We start from the raw sequence: 24,490 nt of genomic DNA, 5'->3' as shown, positions 1-24,490 counted from the left end.
TTTGAATTTGAATTTATTTCTTGAATATGATAGCCCCTTAAGATGAATCATCTCATTTTCTAGGGGGTCCCTAAAAAGTAAAACAGAGTACAACACATCATAACGTACATACAACAAAACAAACAAGCAGCACACTCCACCTGAAACACTTTCCACCATCTGAAGCCTAAAAAAAATCAAAAACAAATAATGAAAAATGTAGGCTACAAACAATTTGATATATAAATACATAATAAATGTTTAATTTGGATACAATATTAATAACATTCGCAAGTTTCCAAAAAAGAACATAAATTAGCCCTGAAAAGACTGTGATTTCATTGATATTCATAGATATTATGGGAACAGAAAAAAAAAATTCTGTTGCATATGGCGAAGCGAATATGATGAGGTAAATGGAACAAAAAAGAGGGAAAACTAATATAAACACATTTAAAAATAAACAAATTTCTGTGTGTTCTCCCCTTGCTCGCATGTTTTCTCCGGTTGCTCAGGTTCCCCCACAGTCCAAAAACATGTGCTATAGGTGAACTGGTTAAACTAAACTGGCCGCAGTGTCTGCCCACATATCAAATGTTTTCTGGCCCAGCTCCAGGCCACACAATAACTTTTCCCTTGGCCCAAGTACCGCAAAGAATGATGGCCCTGAAGTGGCCCATAACTGGATTAAAGACAAGGGCCACACATGGGCCATGACCAGCCTGAATCTCAGCCAATTTATCACCCTTAACTTGCCCTTCACTGGGCCAAAACAGGTTTATCATTGGTACCGATTCTCAGCTATAAGTTTATACTTTAACCAGATCCCCCCAAAAATCGCTACACTGAATAAGGGACTAAACTGAAAAGCAAAGGAATGTTATTGAAGGTATTTTAATGTAGTGCAATTAAATACACTTTTTTTTTAATACTTTGAATTATTTATGTTTTCTGTTTAATTTTGTTAATGTTTTCTTTGTATATTATTTTGTATATATAATTTTCTGCATGCACACATGTTTTATTTAGCTACTTTTAGAAATGTTTTAGTTTAACAAGATAGATAGTTTCCTAGTACTGGTTGCGGCTGGAAGGGCATCTGCTGCCTTAATCATATGCTGGATAAGATGGCGGTTCATTCCTCTGTAGCGATCCCTGATAAAAATAAAGGGAGTAAGCCAAAGGAAAATGAATGAATCAATCAAGATAGATCGATGAATGGATGAATGGATCGATGAATATTACATTAGACATTACCAAAAGCAAACATGTAACAAATCTAACAAAATATTTAAGATAATGGTGCAAATAGTAGTACACCTCCAAATAACATGTTAGGGGAAATATTAAAAACAGTATAAATTACCTAATTACTTTATTATGCAATACTTAATGAAGAGGAAAATTCAAGATAATCATGAAAAATATCGAATTCAGTTGACGTTGTGTAGTTTGTCATTGTGTGTATGTGTAAGTGTTTATAGTTGATGTTTTGATGCTCAAATTGAAAATAATTATACAATATGTTTAATTGCATTACTTAATTGCTTTATTATGCAATACAGAGGAAAAATCTAGAAAACTATTACAAAAATGTTGTTCAAACTGTAGTTTGTCATTGTGTGTGTGTGTGTGTGTGTGTGTGTGTGTGTGTGTGTGTGTGTGTGTGTGTGTGTGTGTGTGTGTGTGTGTGTGTGTGTGTGTGTGTGTGTGTGCGTGTCTGTGTCTGTGTGTGCATGCGTGCGTGTGTGCGTGCGTGCGTGCATCCAGCCCGAAAAATACAACAATCTAATTGAAACTCCAAGTGTTCTTACAAGAGAGAAGTTAAAGGCCTACAAGTCTTTGGATGCCAACAATTTGGTTCTGTGTGGTCATGTGCAAGAAACAATGTTCCATGATTACCAGATTTTTAATTAGGTTCTCACTCCATTCAGCTCCCTTTTAGCCAAAGACGTCTGTGGTTGGCATTAAAAGCAGTGTGGTGTACGATAAAAGTTACGTTTTCGAATTTGGCATCCTACCGCACAGCATGACATGTTTGCTATTGCAACTGGTCTCTTTTTGCAACCGTGAATCCATGTGAAGTCTTGTGTGATGTCGGTTGGTAATTCCTCTATACCGTAGGAATGGTATAACAGAATATTTTGCCAATTTTAACACCCTGACTTTTCCAAATTGTGGTATACTTTGAAAACGGTTATCGTCCCACCCCTAGTGTGTGTGTGTTTACAGTTGATGTTTTGATACTCAAATAGACCAGAGGAATGTGCTGAATGCTGTCTGTGAGCTGACAGGAAAATCGAAAAAAAACAGAGATTTGTTTATGACCTCACTGCTATGACATCAGTCATGGGGGTCAGTGTCCATAGAGGCCACACCATAGAGGCCTTCCTGTCAGCCACCAGACAGCAGCCGCTGTGTTTGTGTGTGGAGGGGAAGAGGGTGGACTTCAGGGAAAACAAAGCAGAAAATAGAGCACACCCTGCCTGTCTCCTCTCATTGTCCATGGAAATGTCAAGCGTTTATTTTTGAGAGCCATGGTAGACGGTGTCACAAACTCAGGCATCAAAGAAACGAATTAGCTTAGCGTTGCCCTATTGAAAAGCTGGCGTACGTGTTCTGGCACTCGTCTTCAGTCTAATAGAAAATGCCACCGTTTTTTCCTGTAACAGGGATGGCAAATGGAATTCCGCACAGTCTAATTATGCTGGAAATTGAGTTAGGCCTCTATTGTGGGTCTGCAGGAATGCAGTGCGAGTGCACTGAAGTGGTTAAGTGAATGGGAACAGGGGTGATGCCAGGCTCCTGTGAATACCCCCCTAGCAGATTTTCCTTTATTAGAAAGGGCATCATGCCAGCACATTTAGTGTGGCTTCCTCTCACTTCACACTTGACGTGGCCTTTTATCTGTGGACAAACCAGTCTTTCTGATCATAGGTGAGATTTCTGGAGGGGGTTTACTAGAAAGCCATCTGCTAGAAAAATGCTTTCTGTTACTCTGGAAACTTTTGGGGGTTTCCTTGTCAGGTGGTAATTCAGTTGTGCTGTCAAAGGGGCGAATTCTATGATTGTAAAATAAAGAGTGCTGTTGTTTACTAAACGATTTAAAAAAATAATGTTGATAGAAATTAAGAGAGTATGGAATAAAGCTAAATACTGAAACGTCAAAATGAAAAGTAAAAGTTACATACCATTATTCATATAAATATTTCTAGAACAGGGGTGCCCAAATGTTTTCATATTGAGGGCCAAAAAACGAGTATCATTATGAGTTGTGGGCCGAAGCTAAATATATTATAATTTAGTGTTGTTACTTGACACACCGCAGCCACAATAGCGCTGTATGACAGATGCCTTTTATTATGCTTTTCCAGTTTAATAAAAAATATTCACACGCTTGCTCATCATGTCAAAACAAAAACTTGCTGTATGTGAGTGTTTTTTGTTGTTTAAAAGACGTATAAATGATTTTGATAGGGATCTATGACGTGAGATGGGCATCCCCATGTTTACTTGCGGCTGCGCGCATGCGTCATTCATAAAAGCAGAACGCAGCATTCAGCACGTAAATTCATCAGTTACTCCCAAAATGCATGAAAGCAAGCAGCTGGCCAGCTGGGAGAAGAATAAATTGAACTTAATTGCAACATGTATCTTCCATAGACTTTTTTGTGTGTTTTACAAACTCAAAATATATTGTTTTACTAGTACTTGTGTGTATTTACATATCTAAAACATAAAATAAGCATTGGGTGGTTAAAAACACTGCCTAATTGTGATAATATGGCACGTCTTTCTCTGGCTCAAGCACCAGCCAAGGCACCAAAGCACAGTTTGAATTTTTTACTTCATGCTTGTCAAGCGGAATAACAAGTAAACACCAGCATCAGGGACGTTACGTTACTCACTTCAAAACGGAACAAAAGCAGGAGTCTGTAGTGGTTTACTCTGCTGTTGTTCCATTCCCCGCCATGTATCTTTCCTCTAACCAACGTTACCTCGGCTTGTTTTTTTGCTCCGTCCCGTCGATAAGGCACCGAACTCTGCTGGCATCAGTGCGCGAAAAAGAGTGCATTCACTTTACCCCATGCTCAACTAAGTTGTTTATATATTCAAATGTCTCTGCATTGTGTGACACAGCGAAACGACTATAGAAATTTGTTGCCAACGCTTTTAGTGAATGATTTTAATCGATTTAATTGATTTGTTGTTGCAGCCCTACTTTTAATAATCAAACAATCAAACAAAATGTTACATTAGATTGGAAATGACAATCTCTGAACCATCCCTATCATCCTTCCTCTCTTCTCAGATGGGATGATGGACCAAATGAGAGGTTACTATGGGCCAATGGGCCCTATATTTGGGCATCTCTGTTCTAGAGTAACACCGAACATACTTTTAATACACCAGGTAACCAATAAAAAACTTCATAACTCTTGAACTTGAAATCTTAGTCACTGCAACGAGTAGAAAATAAAGTAATCTTAAAGTTATACTTTTTTTATGAATTGAACTCTACAACTAAAAAAAAACAACAACATTTGTCCATTTTAAAATGGTAAGCATCTAGACTGGTCGAGCATGGTATCTGTGCATGCATGTGTATGGTTTTAATTACTTTATTTTGATCCTATTATAACAAAATAGACAGGATCATACTTCTATACGTGTTCATAGAGGATCTGTGCAGATCAATCCCTGTTTTATTCATCATGTGTAGATTTGAATAATTCATTCATTTATTCATTTTCCTTCAGCTTAGTCCCTTTATTTATCAAGAGTCACCACAGCGGAATGTACCGCCACCTTATCCAGGATATGTTTTACACAGTGGATGCCCTTTCTGCTGCAACCCATTACTAGAAAACACCTATACACTCACACATTCACACACATACTCTATGGCCTGTTTATCTTATCCAATTCACCCATAGTCTTTGGACTGTGGGGGAAAACGGAGCATGCAAACACAGGCAGAACATGCAAACTTCACACAGAAATGCCAACTGACCATGCCAACTGACTGAGTGTCTCATAGATAAATTCTCCAACACATTCTCATTTGAAATTTATGTTTTAGCCTACATTTTTTTTGAGAAACCTCAAAAACATACTTAAACATATATTTTACTGTAGTTTTTAGGTAAATTAAATGTTACAGAGTGGCATGCTAACAACTTTTGTGTATTTTCATGCTAATGATATTTACAGGGACATATTATCAGCAAATAAAGCACTGTTTTTGTGACCTTTTTTAAAATTCAATTCAATTCAGCTTTATTTGTATAGCGCTTTTACAATGTAGATTGTGTCAAAGCAGCTTCACATAAATGGTCAGAGTAACTGGAACAGTGTGGTTCAGGTTTTAGTGTTTAAGTTCAGTTCAGTTCAGTTTAGCTCAGTTCAGTGTGATTTAATCATTACTGAGAGTTCAAACACTGAAGAGCAAATTCATCGATGCGTAGCTCTACCAATCCTGAACCATGCGAGGCAGTGGCGACAGCGGAGAGGGAAAAAAAAACTTCACCTGATGGGAGTGAAGAAAAAAACCTTGAGAGAACCAGACTCAGTTGGGCACGACCATTTTAATTTCACCGCTGGCCAAAAGTCTTGTGCAGAGCTTCATTCGCCGTGGTTGAGGCTGGAAGATGGCCTCAGCGAAGACTCGTGTTCTCCACTCCCCACGACCATCAGCGCAGCAGCAGCTCAGGATATGGCCTGGTCCCGGATATGTAATCCTTGGGATCATCTCGTCGCTGGTCATGGATCCAATCAGTGACTCCTCATAATCTAAGGACCTCGGGATGAGTATCCCCAGGTGAAAATAGAGAATAAAGAAAATAATTAGCGTAGCTGCTGTTCATAGTGTATATAAACAAGATGCAGAAGCCTGTGTGGAACCCGCTAGGTGATGCATCGAGTGTATGCTTTACTAAACAGATAGGTCTTTAATCTAGTTTTGAACTGGGAGAGTGTGTCTGAGCCTCGGACGTTATCAGGAAGGCTATTCCAGAGTGTAGGAGCCATGAAAGAGAAGGCTCGACCTCCTTTACTTGATTTTGCTATTCTAGATACTACCAGAAGCCCTGAGTTTTGAGATCTTAAAGAGCGAGTTTGTTTGTAGCGAGACAGAAGGTTGGTTAGATAAACAGGAGCTAGATTATTTAGGGCTTTATAGGTGAGAAGTAATATTTTAAATTCAATACAAAACTTAACAGGCAGCCAGTGTAAGGAGGATAAAATTGGGGTGATATGATCATATTTTCTAGACCTGGTCAGAGCTCTGGCTGCTGCATTTTGTACTAATTGAAGTTTGTTAATAGAGGATGCTGGGCAGCCAGCAAATAGAGCATTACAGTAATCCAATCTCGAAGTCATAAAAGCATGGACTAGCTTTTCTGCATCTGAGATGGATAGCATATTTCGTAATTTAGCGATATTTCTCAGATGAAAGAAGGCAGTTTTAGTGACATGGGATATATGGTTTTCAAAAGTTAGATTGCTGTCTAATATGACACCCAGATCTTTTATAGTAAAGCTAAAGCTAAATTTGTATCCCTCTAATTGTAAATTGAGTTGCGAGATCTGCTGTGTGCAAGATTTAGGCCCAATAAGTAATAATTCTGTTTTGTCGGAGTTTAAGAGAAGAAAATTGTTGGTCATCCAGTCTTTAATGTCTTTGATACACTCAGTTAGTTTAGAAAGTTCAGACGTCTCGTCAGGTTTAGTTGAAATATATAATTGAGTATCATCTGCATAGCAGTGAAAGCTAATCCCATGTCTTCTAATAATGTCTCCCAGAGGTAGCATGTAAATTGTAAACAGTAAAGGGCCTAAAACTGATCCTTGAGGCACCCCATACTTTACTGGGCTGACTTGTGAAGGCTGTCCATTAATATTCACAAACTGGTAACGGTCAGTTAAGTATGACTTAAACCATTGTAGAGCCTGTCCCTGGACACCTGTAGACTTTAAGCGATTTATGAGGATATTGTGGTCAATGGTATCAAATGCCGCACTAAGATCGAGTAAAACTAATAGCGAGACGCACCCTCGGTCAGCAGCTAAGAGTAAATCATTGGTTATTTTCACTAAGGCGGTTTCTGTACTGTGGTGAGCCCTGAAACCTGACTGAAACACTTCAAAAATATTGTTCGTCTGCAGAAAAGAGCATAATTGAGTGGAAACAACTTTTTCTAGTATTTTAGACATAAATGGAAGATTTGAAATAGGCCTATAGTTAGCTAGGTTGTTGGTGTCTAGTTGCGGTTTCTTAATAATAGGCTTAATAACAGCTAGCTTGTAAGAGTTTGGAACATGGCCTATAGATAAAGAAGAGTTGATAATGTTAAGAAGAGGTTCTCCTATAGCAGGTAGCAGCTCTTTCAGTAATTTTGTTGGAATTGAGTCCAGCATACACGTAGCTGGTTTAGAGCTATTTATAATTTTTACTAACTCTTCATGTTCTATGATTTTGAAGCAGTGTAGGTTATTATTATGATTCAATGAAATATTTACAGGATTTGGAGTATAAGCTGGTGCAGAAAGTTTGGCATCTCCTATTTTCTGTCTAAAGCCTTCTATTTTATCACTGAAAAAATTCAAGTCATCACTACTAATTTGCGGTGGAGTAGTTTGTTCCAAGGATGACCGATTATTTGCTAATTTAGAGATGGTGTTAAATAAAAATCTAGGATTGTTATGATTATTTTCTATCAGTTTGTGCAGGTGCTCGGTCCTGGCAGATTTTAGAGCCCTCCTATAGCTGGACATACTGTTTTTGTACGCAATTCTAAGGACCTCTAAATTAGTTTTTTTCCATTTACCTTTTTTAAAACACCATATACCACAAAACAAGTAAATGGTGTTTAAGATTTAGAATTGAATATGTTTGCCTCGCCTGTCTGTCTAAATATGTTCAACATTTCATGCATGGTCAGTTTACTCAGGAGTTTGCTTTGCCTTTCCACTGCACACGACATTTGGACACGACTGTTGGAATACGCCCCCTTGTGGCAGCCGCACAGTATTTTCAGTGTCGTCGTGCACCACGGGGGAGAAGCTGATTCTCACGGTGTTCCGAAATAAAGGAGGGCAAAAGCAAGAGCCTTTAATCTCTGTGAGTTTACATAGTTTAATGGATGAATAAATACTAGAAACTCATAGACCGCTAAAATATCGGAGGGAATGTGGAGACAACTTTAAAAAATATATATTTTTATTACTTTCTTTCTTACATTTATGAACAGAAAAGTTTTTTTTAATATAGACTTTTTAATAATCCAAAAAATAAACAAATAAACTCTTATTTTTCATCTCGCGGACTCGCGCGCACGGATCTGCATGGACAACAGTGGAATACATCATATCCGGTCGGCAGGTTGCATACGGTCTAGTCGCAGGAGTTCAAGTATTTCAACTGATCCGCAGCTCAATTCGGATGTAACATATATATAAGCAATGACTACATGGCCACAACACACTCTTCTGATACATTTGCTTTTAAAAACACTATTGGTTGGGTTTAGAAAAGGGATTAGGCCTGCCTTCTTATGGGTGTGTACAAAAAGATAGTGTATTTGAAATGTATAACAAAATCTACCCTAAGTAGTGTATTTCAGGTTAATAGAAATCTAAATAGCACCCTCTTGTGGATTTGTCAACTGGAACATGCAACAAAACGTACTGGGACCAACTTATGTTATGTTTCACTAAAATATAGGCCAGGGCTATTCAATTAGCCACCTGCAAGCCGAACCTGGCACCCGAGGCAATTTGTTCTGGCCCTCCAAATAGTGTGACCAAGAGATCAAAAATAAATTTAGTTCAGTCCAAAAATGGCCGCTATAGTTAAGAAGTGACGTGCGTCTGTTCAAAACAGCATGAGCTACAGTAGCTGCACAGAGCGTGAGTCACCATAAGTGAGTGGCGCGAAGAGCCGAAAACATTTGGATGTATTTTTAGAAAAGGCCTTTTGTACTATGCATTGATATCATTAATAGAGATGCAACGATTAGCCGATTTCACTTTTTACTGCCCTTTAATTTGTGACAGTTAATTAATCGTAAAGGCTTCTAAGCCACATTTCTGTTGCACGGAACAAAATGAAACTGCTGTAATTAAACAAAGTTATGCCAAGTTGCCAACTGTGCGCTACACACACCGGATTAACTATAGCAGCGGCCGTTCCCATATCACATCTTTACCGCTTACAAGTTTGTTATTTCTAATGTAAGAAAATATGACAATATGCAGGCGCAAGAGGAGCATTGGGCTTGTGTCTCCCACGGTGAGAGTTTCAGTGCAATGTAAACAAAAGATATGTTAGACGAAATATTATTAATATGATTATGTATGCATGAGCGCAGATGGCACTTATATTATGTAGTTTCAAAATACAATATATTAACATTTTTAATGTAGAAAAAGCCAACGTGGGTGTCTTAAGGGACATATGGGCTCTTATATGCAGTTTAATCATCACTCATATAGCAAGTCATATCTTTCCGACCATTCGTTTGGGATGCTTTTCATGAACCGGCCCCAATGACAAACTAGTTGAATAGCCCTGATGTAGGTTGAGTCACATATTTCCAAGGAGCCTGGGCTGAAAATGTGTATGACTTCCATAATCTGTTCTGTGAAGCAAGTTCTAGCAACGGTAACCAAGAAGGGTGGAGCTTGTCTATTCAGTTCTATTCACACCTTCAAAACTCATCCTATCCATCAAGAGCTCAATCAGATCTGTCTCTAGTGTGTAAATCCCCTTACGCTCCTTCTTGATGGACAAGGCTGTGAATCTCCATGACAGGACAGATTCCTGAGAGCCATAGCGCAGGGCAGCTGCATTCAGCAGATCTGCATACTCATTCCTCACACCCCACTGGCTCTTTTGAGCATCGTCCTCCACCAGCAGGACGGAGCAGTCCAGTGTGAATGGCTCAATCCTGTTGTTCCCTCTCCTTTATGGAAGTGCAGTGTGGGGATTCCTTCAGTGCTGCCTTTGATTGTCAGTTAACTTCTCAAACTCCACCCATTGGCCTTCTTTAATACTCACACCATTCAGAAACATCTAAAGCTGCTTATTCCTAGCCTTACGCCCTTTTCTTACCCATTTTGTCAGCTTTATTCCCCCTCACTGTTGCGATTTATATACCTCAGTGTTCTTTCCCACCACAGCACAGTGACAAGGGAAAGTTAACAAGGTATAACCCACATTAGTGCACAACGCTGCTTCTGAATACCCCAAAATTCCTCAAGAATGAACAACTGCATGAAAAGCGACCGGTATTGTGTTAAATGGCAGGAGTGTTGTAGTCAAAGCTAACAAGAGTAACTTCTTTTAAAGGAGGTTCAGTTTGTTGTGTCGGTTGAAGATATAAACGAGAAAACCGAAACCCTGAGGAGAGAAGCAGTTGGTTTTAACGCATAACAGTTGAGTGTTAATTGCTGTCCAGTCACGCAGCTCTGTTGGAATTGTAAGCTGATTGGCTGAAATTAAAATGCTAAGAGTGGGAAAAAAAACGTTGCTGAGAAACGTCCTGAGAAATCTGAGTTCAACTGATTTTCCTGCTTATTTGCATCCTTATTTGCATCCATCAGTGAATCACCAACTGATCACTTTCTCTGCTCTTAACTCGCCCTCAGGAGAGACACGCCATTCAATTACTTTCAGATATGTTTGTGAAGACACACAAAATGTTACATTTTAAGATTGAAATCAAGCTTCAAACTGTGGTTTTGTTGTTTATATGTTATTTAATTAATTTCATTTATTTTCATCATAACTTTAAGTTTTAATGTTTGCTTGCTTTAATTTTATCTACTATTTTTAAACTGAAGAGTTCAGAGGCAAAAATTTCTAAATGCCATCTGAAAATGTCTTCTATGAGCATAAATTAGCATTTTTCGCAAGCTCCTGTTTGTATGTTCAGTAAATTCATTGTATGGCAAACAAATAGATTCTCTGCATTGCATTTAAAGTGAAATAAATTAACAAAAATGTTGGACGCTGAGAAAAATGCTCATTTTAGAAGAAAATTTCAGATGATTTTTGCATCTGAACTCTTTGATTATTTCTGTTTAGCTTTAATTTAATTGTGTGGTCATTTTGTACCTCTACTTTCTCATTTCTATTTTTCGTTTTAGGATTTTATTATTTTTTTACATTTTGTTTTCCATATCCATCTTATAAATAATTCCAACATAGACTCATTCTGAAAACGTAGCCCTATATACGTTTCTGGAGATCACGAATAATGTAGCCAGAGCTACGTATGGCTGCAATTTGTCTTTCAAATGAATGCTATGGGGCGATATGATGCCATTCCTTATCTTGCTAACCAGCTGACCACTTGCCTACATATGGACGGCTTTCCCTTTGTACAAAAAATATTTTTTTTTTTGCTCGTTCAAACTACCTATTTAAAATGAGCTGATACAACACAATTCTTGAGATTTCTTTGGGACAATTAGATTTTTTTATGTTTAATCCACATAAATTTGTTAAAAGTGTTAAGTTAACTTAAACAATTTGTGTTGGGATGACATGAATAAATTGTGTGGAACCCTGCATTTTTTACAGTGTGTTACCAGTTTGTCCAGTAGCTCGGCACCTGCGTCAACGGACTTGAGATGCAGAGCAGAGTTGACCGCGACAACGGAGTTCGATTCTGGTGAAGAACGGTTCCAGAAAGCAGGTAAGACAAAACCAGAAGCCAAAAAATTAAATAAACAAGTAAGTAATAGGGTGAGAATGTGGTAATCTGAAATCATTGTAAAAATCACGATTTTCATTTTCTGGATTGCTTTTCAAAACACTGCGGTTGGGTTTAAGGAGTGGGTGGGCAGGTCAATAGGTGTTTTTAAAAATATTTTCAGTTGGGTTTAGGGAAGGCGAGGTGAAAGGATCGGTCAGTCATTCAGTCAGTCTGTGAGTTAGTCAACAGCGGCCACTGGTGGATTTACACAAGAACAGCAGGCGCGAATGGCACTCGCGAGAAAAATTTGAGATTCACGAAAACAAAAACTCAGAGAAAAAAAAAATAAACAATGTAGCTCCTGGGACGTGTTTTGCTCTCTCCAGAAATGTATACAGAGGTAAGTTTTCAGATTTAGCCTGGGTTGACTGATTAATTTGTCAGTATACTTATTTGTTAACAAAAACAGTTGTAATATTTAACCGGCTTAGTGACCACATAGGTGGACAGCACATTTAAATCTTAAGTGGCTATTTAAAAATACTTTCAATGTTTTATATTTTATTTTAGACATAAAGTGTCATCCTGCAACTGTTTTGCAGCATATGAAATGTCCCAAACACTATTTTTAACTGTCCAAAAAGGGGGGAAAATTTTGTTTTTACTCTCTGATAGTCAAAAAATGTTCAAAAAAAGTTAGATGTTATATATGCATTAAAAACAGTCAGGAAAAAGTGTTTTATGTAAATTTGGTTCCAATAAGCATTCCAAAAATGCATGAAAAATACCTTGTGCCTTAAGAGGTTAAAGTTTAGCAAACAATAACAGCAAAGATCAAACTAAGGAGGCAGTTATGCTTTTGTTTGTTCAGGTCTCACATTCACAAACTACAACTTGATTGACATGTGAATGGGATGGGGTGGTAATTTTATTCTTAAAAATGGACAATGACATGAGTGGCTTATTTGACAAGACAACTACTAACACCCAGCATTAAATACGTTTTTTAAGCATAGTGAAATACATGTCAATGCATTATTTAGAATTTTGTTTTCCTAATTAATCAGGACAATAAAAGGAGACACAAACAGACTCTAACAGTTGTGGGGGGACACTAAATAAAACAATAACACGTCTGGTCTCCCTATAATAATCTAAAAAAGTGTGAATGTTTTATCATTAAGAAACAAATGTAGTGTTCTTAATTTCTTTATTTATTTGAACGTGAACACAGGGCAACGCAGTGGCACAGTAGGTAGTGCTGTCGCCTCACAGCAAGAAGGTCGCTGGTTCGAACCTTGGCAGGGTCAGTCGGCTTTTCTGTGTGGATTTTGCATGTTCGCGTGGGTTTCCTCTGGATGCTACAGTTTCCCCCACAGTCCAAACACATGCGGTACAGGTGAAATGGGTAGGCTAAATTGTCTATAGTGCATGTATGTGTGCGAATGAGTTTGGATGGGTTTAGGCAGGATGGGCATCCACTGCGTAAAACATGTGCTGGATAAGTTAGCGGATAATTCCGCTGTGGCGACCCCAGATTAATAAAGGGACTAAGCCAAAAAGAAAATGAATGAACTTGAAAACAATCACATTACGTTATGGCAGTGACTAGATCTGTCTTCACTATAAAGTAGCTGCAATTATCAGGCAGCAATTCCCTATGTATCTCAACCACTGGCCAGAGCTGAAATCATGCTCAAATGTACTGAGCAACAACTTTCAGATACCCTCAGCCAAAGAGGCTTTACCTCACAAAGCAAAAATGTGTCTTTCAGGGAATCTCATGGTTTTCAGAGATGTCTCCTGGGTTTCCCACATGTTGAGCATTCACTCAACACTCAATTTGTCCATAACTTGGACATTTTTTGTGTTCTTGGCAAAGCTGTCCTCCCTTTCTTTCTCTTACCTGGATGACAAAAAAACAGTCAAATACATACAACTGCACACATTTGAAATAAAACCCCATGAGATGTTCTGCCAGTGCCGAGGCTAAAAGTATAATGTGTGATCTCATCCCCTCTTTGCTTTCATCTGCATGTTGCAAGCTCTTTCCAATGGCTCATTGTGGAAAATATGATTTTTCTTTTTGAGCGTCTTTAACCTTCTTCCATCAGTGTCTGGCAAATATCTCTATTATTAACAGTTGACTATTTCCAATTCAAGCAGAAAGTTTGGGTGGCACTAAGCAAAGTTTTTTTTTAATTATTATTATTTTTTTTTACTAGTCGCAACTTCTTTTGTTCTGGTTTTAAGTGACTAATCTGTTGAATTAATCCTGTTGACCAATAAAAAAGTGCTAGGGTGTATTTATTAAGTAATACTTATTTAATAAATAAGAACCGGTATATAATAAGTACATACTAGTATGTAACGAATATATAAACAAGTATAAAAAAAAGAATCACAATGAAGTTTATCATGCTTGTAATCTTTTGATTTTTTAAAATTTGTCAGGTTTTTTAAAATGTGTTAGATTTGTTTAGAATCAATCTAAATTTGAATGAATCATTTAAAATACAGTACATGAATATAAACATAGAAAAAGCCGTGTTCAATTAGCTAAATTGTAAGGTTTACTTGATATCCGGGGACAAAATTGACTTATTTCAAACACATTTGATTTATTGATGATGATTTCTGTCAGGAAATAGTTTTAGATAAAATGATAGTTTTAGATGGGAGATAGTTTTAGATAGAATGTTTGTATCTTTGTAATTCCCTTTTCCTTACATATTATTACATAAATCTTGTTCTTATTTGTTTTATGTGTGTTTAACTAACAAATATCAATGACATATTGTTTATTAGTTGGGTTATTTTAAAAGTATTGAATCCAAATGGATGAACATTTTATATGCATACATAATAGGCAAATCTAAATATTTAATATATTAAATATTTTTTAAGTGTAGCATAATCTAGTACTTTGCTCCAGATGTGATTTAAAAATAAATGTAAAAAAGTCTTCGATAGACAGAGATAACACAGATGATATCGCGTCCGATATGAATACAGCCTGAATAAAAATATGAATCGTTCATTCCTATGATCAATACAGAGAGTTCAAAAGGTTTGAGAATGTTGAAATATGAGGACCCCGGAGCCCTCTGACTCAGAATAAAATTGCCATCTTTCCGTGAAACCAAGCAACGGTTGCTTTACTCAAGAAGCCATTCATTTGTCTGGCCAACCACTATGTGGTTTGTGGCCTGATGTTTTCATGTTCTGTGTTTTTGTTGGGCTCTCTGAGGTGGAACTGGCATCGCAAGATACATCAAGGTCAAGTGTCAAAATAAGTAATCAGTTCTTTTTCAGTCCAAAACTTCATTATCGAGTCATTTTCCCTTCTCTTTTGCACTCAGACATTGTGTGGTCTGACTGTATTTCATGCATGAGCTCAGAAGTCAAAACAATGCTTTAATTACAAATTAGAATTTGGCATGAGGATGAGGACGGAAATGAGTTCCATTCCCAAAAACTGTAATGTTTGTCATGCCAGTCGACTTAAGTGTTGAGTGGAACTCATTAATAATCTTTTCAGAGTTGATGATTTGGATGGATGTTTGGGTGAAGTTTTCACATATAACCCACGCTATTATTTGAGGTCATACACTTATGAAAAGTAGGAAAGCATATTTCAAGGTCGAATCCCAATTCTACCCCTTAGAACTTCCCCTTACCCCTACCCCTCGTTTGCTTGTTCCTCTGAAGGGGTAGGGGTGTCCCAATTCTCTGTAGCTTGAAGCCGTAGGGCTAAAGGCAAGGGGTAGATACCACTTCGAACAAAGATTTTTCAGGACCACACTCGAAACCATGTAACTTCTTGTAACTTCATTTATTAACATCTTGCCCAGAGAGGCCCAAAGTTGCCTTTGTTACCTTACTGTTAAGTAACCTTTTCTTTCTTTCTTTCTTTCTTTCTTTCTTTCTTTCTTTCTTTCTTTCTTTCTTTCTTTCTTTCTTTCATTGCTGAGCTACAAAAAAAAAAAACTGATATTAAATGTTTTAATTAAATGTTTTGCATAAATCTGAATTAAAAAAATGTAAATGCTGTCACAAATCAATAAAAAGTTCATTATAGAATGCAAAATATATAGTATACCTGTCAAAAGTTTTGGGTTATCATGATTTTTAAATTCTTTAAATTAAGCTTCTCCTGCTCGCCAAATCTGCATTTATTTATTCAAAAATACAATACAAATTGAAACATTGTGAAATGTTACTACACTTTAAATTAACTGTTCAAAAGTAACTGTTTTGTTAACTGTTCAAAGTAAACCTTTGACCGATTTATTTATATATACAATTATTAATATTATTAAAGTATTTTTTCTCTTTATTTTTAAATCCTAAGAAATTACCATGGCAACTTTTTAAAAGTTTCATATATTTACCTTTGTCCCACCACCCTAAATCAAGTTTGGGTTTTAGCCCTTCATAAGAAAAATTTGGGCACCCCTGATCTAGTCTATGTACTAGTATAGTACAATAAGATTAGTTTGCAAAGTTATCTAATTATGAACACATTTTAAGAGGACAGTTAGTCTGGTTGTAAGAATACTTAGCATATTTGATTTTTGCAAACAAATATCTGTTAATAACAGTTTCACTAAGTGATTTCTGCTTGTTTGCGGTTGTTAATTGCATAATGGGACCTTTGGTCTTCGGTCTCTGCTCTGTCAACTTTTGATGTTGAAAATTGATCTCTACCATTTAACGAAGTGACATTTATTGACATTTTAGTAGTTTGAAATAATATATTGCATAAGCAATAATATATAGAAAATTAAGTCCGTAAAATAACAAAAATTATTCCTATCCTTTAGTGTGGCCCACCATCCCATCTGAAAAGAGAGAGAGAATGATGGGGAGTTGGTTGAAGCCTTTGGCAGAGATCATCATTTCAAATTTAATGTAACCTTTAGTTTCTTTTTTTTTTTTTTAATTGAGGAGCTACAAAAAAAATTGTGTTTGAGTTAAATGTTGCAAATAAATCAGACTTTTAAAATGGAAATACTGTCAGTTGACAGATGACAGACAATGCACATAATATCGGTGAGCAAATCAAGGTAATGGCAGGAACAGCTTGACTAATGTATTGAGCACTGAAATCTGTTGTGTTATAAATAGAATTGTTTGTTTTCACTATAATAAACTCATTATAAAATGTTTAAAATGATACTGCATCAATAATTGATATGTTTTAAAGCAACATTTTCTAGTTATTTTTAAATATTAGAAAATAAATGAGGAAATTACCCATGGAAAATGTAATGTAATACGATTTGGAATATTTAACTTTTGCCCACAGCCCTCAATCAAGTTTGGGTTTTGGCCCCTTATCAGAAAACGTTTGGGCACCCCTGTGTTAAACTATTAAAAATGTTAAAAAAAATAACTTAAAAAAAAAAAAAACTTAAACTTAATAAAAAAAACTTTTTATTTATTTTTTTTTTTTACTTTTGAAGGTTAAAAGTTATTGAAAGAATGATCAATGTCTCACAATACAATACAAAAGCAGAAATAAAGAGGAAAAAATAAAAACATGAATCACACAATACAGAAAACTGCTAATTTACAGATATCTTTTACAGTGTAGTTAAATTAGGCATTTGAGCAGCTTTTATTTTAAAAAAGAGAGAGAAACATGACTGATCTGTGTCTTGAGTCAAAACAATGATACTGGTGTGTTTTCAGATATTTCAAGTTATTTTCAGTTTAGACAGCTCAATCATGCAGATTAGTCTTAGACTAGCTTTAATCTTTATCTCTGAAACCAGGGAGTCTGATTTATGTACTGAAAAAAAAACGAATAGGCTGCTCAAGAGTAAAAACAACTGCAAACCAAGTATTTTAAGAACATCTAAGTTATTTTTGCTCACACTTTATCAATTAGCAAATCATTAGCTAAGACTTTTAGTTGAATAAACTAGTAATTAGCTGCTTATTAATAGTTAGTAAAGTAGTAGTTGAGTTTAGTTATTTGGTAGGAGGATCAGGAATGTAAAATAAGATCTTACTTTATAAGTAGGGATGTCCAGCTCTGATCACATGATCGAAAAATCGGGCCCAATCACGAGGTTTCAGACTCGATCGGAATTGGATTGTATTAAAGGACGTAATAGATGTAATAAATAATATAAATAATTCTTGTTAACTTCCGGCCGCAACCGTATCCGATCTAGCAACAACCCAAGTATGTCTGCGGTCTGGAGGTATTATAAAGTTGATGATGACAACATTGCCATGGCAAACTGATATGTAGATCTGTAGATATGCAGATGTAGATATCGGATAAGGTGAAGAATTTATGTTAGTTATTATTTGATTGCTCAAGTTACTTTATAGACGTTGTTAAAAGAATTGTTGAATGTTAAAATAAAGTAATTTAAGTGAAAAATAAGGAACTTCCTGCATTTGTCTCTTCGATCTTCTTTATTCTTTTTTTATGTATTATAAAAATATAAGATCAGGATTCGGTATCGGTAGATGTTTAAAATCAAATGACTCAAGGGGGAAAAAACCTGATCGGGGCATCCCTATTTATAACTATTAATAAACAGTTAATAATAGGCGGATAATAAGCCAGTAGTAAATGATGTGAATCGTTATTTAAACTACAGTTTTACCATACTTTTATGATAATAAACATGTTTAAAAATAGTATAGGCGTAAGATGTCATACACTTCATCGCATTAAGTATATTTAAAGTACATTCAGATAAGTTTATAAAGAGTAAACTGAAAATACACTTTATTTTCAAGTTTAAAAGAAGCATGCTAATAGTACACTTAAATAAACGCCTTTTTTTCATAAGTGTAAGCACGCAGTTTCAGTTATGATACAGGTGCTTTTGTTTATACGTCGCACTAATGGCGTAGTGTTTTGTGTACGGATGACTTAAAGGCACCCGGTTTCTTTTAACTGATAACTATCTCAGTAGTATTTAGGCAGTTATCTTTCCTCCAGGCTGGATATCTGGCTGACTGCCCTGCAGAGAGTGCTTTGCATAACTCAATCTCCAATGTAAATGTGCTATTCAGCTTAAACAAAAAAGATGTTGGGCTTCCTGGAATGCAGACTTCAAGATCAGCACCCGTAATCATAGGGTTTGGTTTATTACAGGGCAGTGGGAGCAAACACATGCCCAAATGTGTCTGATGCTTGGGCTCCTCCAGACATGGTTCCTGACATCCGCAGCCACATATATGACATATGGACTGTGTGAAGCCTAAGAAATATGATTCAGGATCATTGAAGGAAGTCTTTTGGGTGTTTTCTGGAGCGATCCGTGTCTCAGACTTAACCTAAAGAATGCAGAAATCCGCTCTCTGCCCTCAGACTCATGGGAAAACCCAGGCAGTCGTGGCTTATGAATATAAACTCTCACACCATTAAAACAGGCACAGATGTGACTTAATAAAAACATGATTATGTTTGTTGTAAGATCTTTGTGATCTGAGTGGAATGCAGAAAAGCGGCGGTTTGAAAAGTGTATTAAATCGTGTCATTGGGGTGTGTGGAATTGATGTTTGTGGTCGAGTTCTTCAAATATGACCTCAGCCTGTTATTAATGTTGCAGGAATAAAAGGATTTGTATCTTCTTGCAAAAACATTTACAATGTCTGTGTCGCTGACCTCCCGTTTTTGCGGGGAATTCTTTGATTTGAAGCAGTGTAAGTCTTGGTAATGTATTTATTTAGCCAAAGAAAGAAATCCAGGCTAATACACACAGCCCTTCTGTCAAATTGTAATTCATTTTTAAACATTTCCCAAGAGCTGTTTAACAGAGCAAGGACGTTTTCACTGTATTACCATAATAGAAGGTCTTATTCCTTTTAGTCTGATGTATTTATTAATTTAAATATGTTTTATATAATTAGAGCCCTTGAGATTTTTCTTTTTATGGCTAACATATAAATATACTGAGGGCAGCACGGTGGCTCAATGTTTAGCACTGTTACCTTACAGCAAGAAAGTTGGTTCGAGCCCCTGCTGGGTCAGTTGGCATTTCTGTGGAGTTTCTCCCCGTGTTTGCGTGGGTTTACTCCGGGTGCTCCGGAAAAGTGTGTTGTGTGTGTGTGTTATGAGTGTGTGTGTGTAAATGAGAGAGTGTATGGGTGTTTTCCAGTGATTGGGTTGCGGTTTAAAGGGCATCCGCTGTGCAAAACATATGCTGGATAAGCTGGCGGTTCATTCTACTGTGGCGACCCCTCATAAATAAAGGAACTAAGCTGAAGGAAAATGAATAAATATACTGATCAATATACAGATTTTTTGAAATAACGAAACCAAAAAACACGTTTATTGTAATCCACACAGACAGAAGGTCACTACTTCATGACAACTTAATGTTATCAAGACAACATAACTTGTCTTAAACTTTCAATTCAATTAATATTTATTTCTATAGTGCTTTAACAACGTAGATTGTGTCAAAGCAGCTTAACAAAGAAGTTCTAGTAAAAGTGTCAGTCCAGTTATCAGAGTTGAAATTCTGTATAGTTCAGTTCAGTGTGGTTTAAATTTCAGTGCTGAAAGTCCAAACACTGAGCAGCTCCACGAGTCCCAAACCTTGCAAGCCAGTTGCAACAGTGGTGAGGAACAAACTTCATCAATTGACGAAAGTGAAGGAAAGAAACCAGGCTCAGTTGGGCACAAACATTTCTCCTCTAGCCAAACTTCTTGCGCAGAGCTGATGTGTAGGCGCTGGAGACTGAAGAACGCTGGACGTCCATCGTGGAGAACTGCAGGTGTGAGTGGGTCACCAGCTGGTGTACAGGCTGGCCCACGAGATCAGTACAGAGACTCGTCTGTCACTGGGGTCTTACAGGAATCAGTCTCATGCTCTCCACTCCTCCATGACCACCACAACATCTGCTCAGGATACGGCTTGGTCCAGGATTATGGAAACCTCGGGAATAATACAAACAGACTAACATAATAGTAGATGCCGTTTAAATTATAATGTCTTTTGGGAAGTGTTCATGGCTCCGGTTGCCCTAGTAGTGCAGACTAACAATCCTTTAGAGGATTTGGATTTCAGAAGCATTTGTGTTTTATGTGCATGCTAATGCAAAGAAATCTTGAATCTAGTCTGCTTGCCGAACTGTGCTAGGAAGGCTTTTCTAGAGTTTAAGTCCCAGATATGAGAAAGGTCTACCTGATTTTGATATTCTGGGAATAATCAATTGTCCATAATTAATTGAGCGTAGGACATGAGGGTCTATAATATAAACCTTAAACAAATATTTAGAACACAATTATAACAACCTCATGACAGTCAAGTTAATAACAGGTTATGTTGTCTTGGTAATGTCAAGTTGTCATGACAAAGACGCTGACAGGTTTCAATGTATTTAGTTACTCTCAAACAATGTCAACAATGCATTTAAAATTACATAACCGCATAAATGACACTTAATGGTGGTTGTTATAAGATGTCCAGATCACTTTTAATATGTCATGTCATGATAATAAAAGTGTCAAGGTGTCTTATTAACACCCCCTTTAAGTAAAATGTTACTTAAAAACTATTCATAAAATAGCACTTCAACAAAAAACTTTTATTTTGTGGAATCAAAATGAGAAAACGGTAATGAGTGTAGCACAACGAACAGTAAAAAAAAAATGCTTATCCTGCTTTTATGAGAAATCATGCACATCTTAAATGAATTTGCCAAAAGATAAAATAGTTACTTTTATGTTGTAAAATTGTGTTGTTCATGCTTACATTTACATTTAAATTCACAAGCAATCAAGATTTCACTCTTATAATCATACAAGGCAATACATTTACTTACCAGCTAAAATAAATTCTAATCTTTTTTATTGCAACAGCTAGCCTATATTAAAACAGTTAGCATTCTTGCAACATAGGTTCATTCTGAAAACGTAATCCTATGTACGATTCTAGAGACCTCAAAGTATGTAGCCAGAAGTACATATGGCTGCATTTCATTTTTTAAAGTGAATGCTATGGGGCGGTATGAAGCCATTCCTTTTTGCACTTACCAGCTGTCTGCTTACATTTTTATGAACAGCTTTCCCACTGTAACCTGTTTGTCCCGTTAGCTCACCATGTACATCTGCGGACTTGAGATGCAGAGAGGAGTTGACCATGACAACAGGGTTTGAGTCCGGTGAAGAACGGTTCTAGAAACAGGTGAAACAAAACAGAAGCCAAAAAAATAAATAAATGAACATGTACGTTACAGGTTGAGAATGTGGTGAAATTTGAAAACGTGATAAAAATTAGATGAAGGCTTTTCTTTTTCTGGATTTCTTTTGAAATTTGTTGGTTGGGTTTAGGGAAGTGGCTGGACAGGTCAATTGATAAAATTGGTTGGGTTTAGGAAAGGAGGGGGTGGGTCAGTTGATTGGTCGGTTAGTCAGTCAGTCTTTCGAATTGTATATATTTAAGTACATTGAAATGTATATAGAGTCATCAGGCTTTGGTGGATTTACGCAAGAACAGGCGCAAATGGCACTCGAGAGAGAGAGAGATTGAAGATTTTAAAAAATGTACACAGCGGCCTCTCGTGGATTCGAAAAGATAAAAACTGCAAAAAAATACCTCCTACACTCTCAGAAATTAAGGTATGCAAGCTGTCACTGGGGTGGTAGCTTTTTAAAAGGTACACATTTGTACTTGAAGGATCCATTTTGGTACCTCAAAAGGATATATTAGTACCTACAAATTTTAAGAGGAACACTTTTGTACTTTTTAGGTACTAATATGTACCCTTGAGGTATTAATATGGACCTTTTAGGTTACAAATTTGTGCCTTTCGAAAAGGTACCACCCCAGTTACAGAACGCATACCTTTATTTCTAAGGGTGCTTTCACACCTACACTTTTGTTTCGGAACGTATCTCGTTTGCCCAGTTAGCGCGGTTCGATTGGCATATGTGAACAGGGCAATCGCGCTCTGTTCCGCGCCAAAGTAATCGCTCCGAGATCGCTTAAATGAGGTGGTCTCGGCTCGATTGAAACGAACCCTGGAGCGGTTCGATTGCAGTGAGAAAGCGATCCGATCCGAGTGCGGTTATATTAGTGTTTTATGGATATATAATAGTCTTACGGCTATATGAAGAGAGAATTATGAGTATGGCGGGAAGTTTCGCGAGTCTCCGGATGCCCGCAAACGAGTGATGATCTCCCGGTAATCTCGCGTCTCTCTCCCGGTCCTCAAATAGGCATCGTCGCGCACCCTTCTCACCCCTCCCCACCGTGTCTCTCCTCAGACACGTCACGCGAGCGCACCCTGTCAATCATCACCAAACCACTACCTCTCCTGACAGCTGAGCGGAAAGCTGCAAAATAAACCCTGACACTCTGACCAATGTAAGGAGAGTTTACTCGCACGTGACTTGTTTTAGCTCTTTTGGTACGATTAGAAACTTTGCAGTGTGAAAGCGAACCGCTCCAAGAGCAAAGAGCAACAATGTAACAATTTTAATCTCTGTTTCGGAACAACTGAATCGATTCACAGGTGTGAAAGCACCCTAAGAGTGTAGGACATATTTCACAGTCTCCAGAAATGTATATAGAGGTACGTTTTCAGAATGAGCCTGGGTTGCATTCTTACATGAGAATATTTTAACGTAATGGAGCCATTTCCACATGTTCGCAGTTTGCTTAATGAATGAGGTGACAAATCTTACCTCACTCTCAGTCCCCCCTATATGTTCTAGGCCTCGGATGACGTGACTATAATGGTGTGTTGAAAGGGCCGGTAGTGAGGAAATGTTCTTTCCCATGGCAGTCGTTGTAGAATAATAAATTATGAGTGAGTGAGACTAAACTTTCAAGTGTGTTTCATTAATTCAACGAGCAACACACAACGGGTCAGTGCCAGCGCTCGAAACCCACGAGGGGCCGAGTTTGTTTGGTTTGCACGCTTCAGTAACAGTTCACAACAATTTTGACAGAGTAAGAGACACTGGCCTCTGAACCTCTGCGGTCTGGCAATGATTTTACTCGAAGTGATTGATGCAAGTTGTCTGTGTGTTGCGATGTTGTAAGTGTGTGTCCTTTTCTCTGTTTGTCTTGGGTATTGTTGAAAGGGATAGTTTACCGAATATTCTGTTTGGCTTCCATTAATTTGAGCAATTGGAGGGAAATGTTTTAAAATCATGATGCTTTCTTCCATTCAGTAAAAAAAAAAGATGATGTCATATCAGAAAAGCATTTTAAATATGATTTTTTTTTCTCTCTGTGTAATCATATGATAGATTTAAGTTACAGACTAACATGCAATTTTTTTTACTTGTGAAAATGGTTTGGAGAGTCAGCAAGTAATGACAGAATTGTGTTCAGAAATCTAAAAAATATTAGCCTGGACCACAAAACCAGTCTTATGATGTATGCAGGGATGGACTTAACCAATTAATGAGGTAAGCGGTCGCTTATAAATAATAAATTATTTTCTAAAAATTAAATAAAGCATAGATTTTTATTGCACTTTGCATGGTGAGGGTCTAACAAATAATATTTTTAAATAATTACTACGTGTGCCAATGTGTCCCCCTCCCCAATCATGGATCAGTGGAACATGCCATTAATAAAGCAGATTTAAAAGCAGTTTAAGTTTTAACAACAAAATAGCTCATTTTGTATTTCAGTGAATTCATGTTAATGTCACATTGAGAAAACAAATCATTTAAATGTAGATTTAAATGTAGATTAAGGTAGAAAAGAAGAGGTGCTATAAATTACTAAATAAATAAATCAATCAATAAGGTGCATATTAGACCTGTTGAGCCCTATGGGTGGAATTATTTGGGTCCCCAAATCACTAAATTC

At 37.0% G+C, this 24,490-nt stretch overlaps 1 long non-coding RNA gene across 4 annotated transcripts in view; it reads left to right on the top strand.

The window, feature by feature from the left end:
• LOC141381264 (uncharacterized) overlaps positions 1–24,490 on the top strand; it is a 94,784-nt gene that overhangs the window by 3,677 nt on the left and 66,617 nt on the right. For all 4 annotated transcript variants that reach the window (XR_015481091.1, XR_015481092.1, XR_015481093.1 and 1 more), the window contains one exon: positions 11,567–11,681. This is a non-coding gene — a long non-coding RNA (uncharacterized LOC141381264). The remainder of the gene's footprint in view (positions 1–11,566; positions 11,682–24,490) is intronic.

This window comes from Danio rerio, chromosome 3 (genome assembly GCF_052040795.2).
Source record: "Danio rerio strain M-AB ecotype USA chromosome 3, GRCz13ab, whole genome shotgun sequence".
NCBI classification, from domain to species: Eukaryota; Metazoa; Chordata; class Actinopteri; order Cypriniformes; family Danionidae; genus Danio; species Danio rerio.
This window is presented reverse-complemented; position numbering and strand designations above follow the sequence as displayed.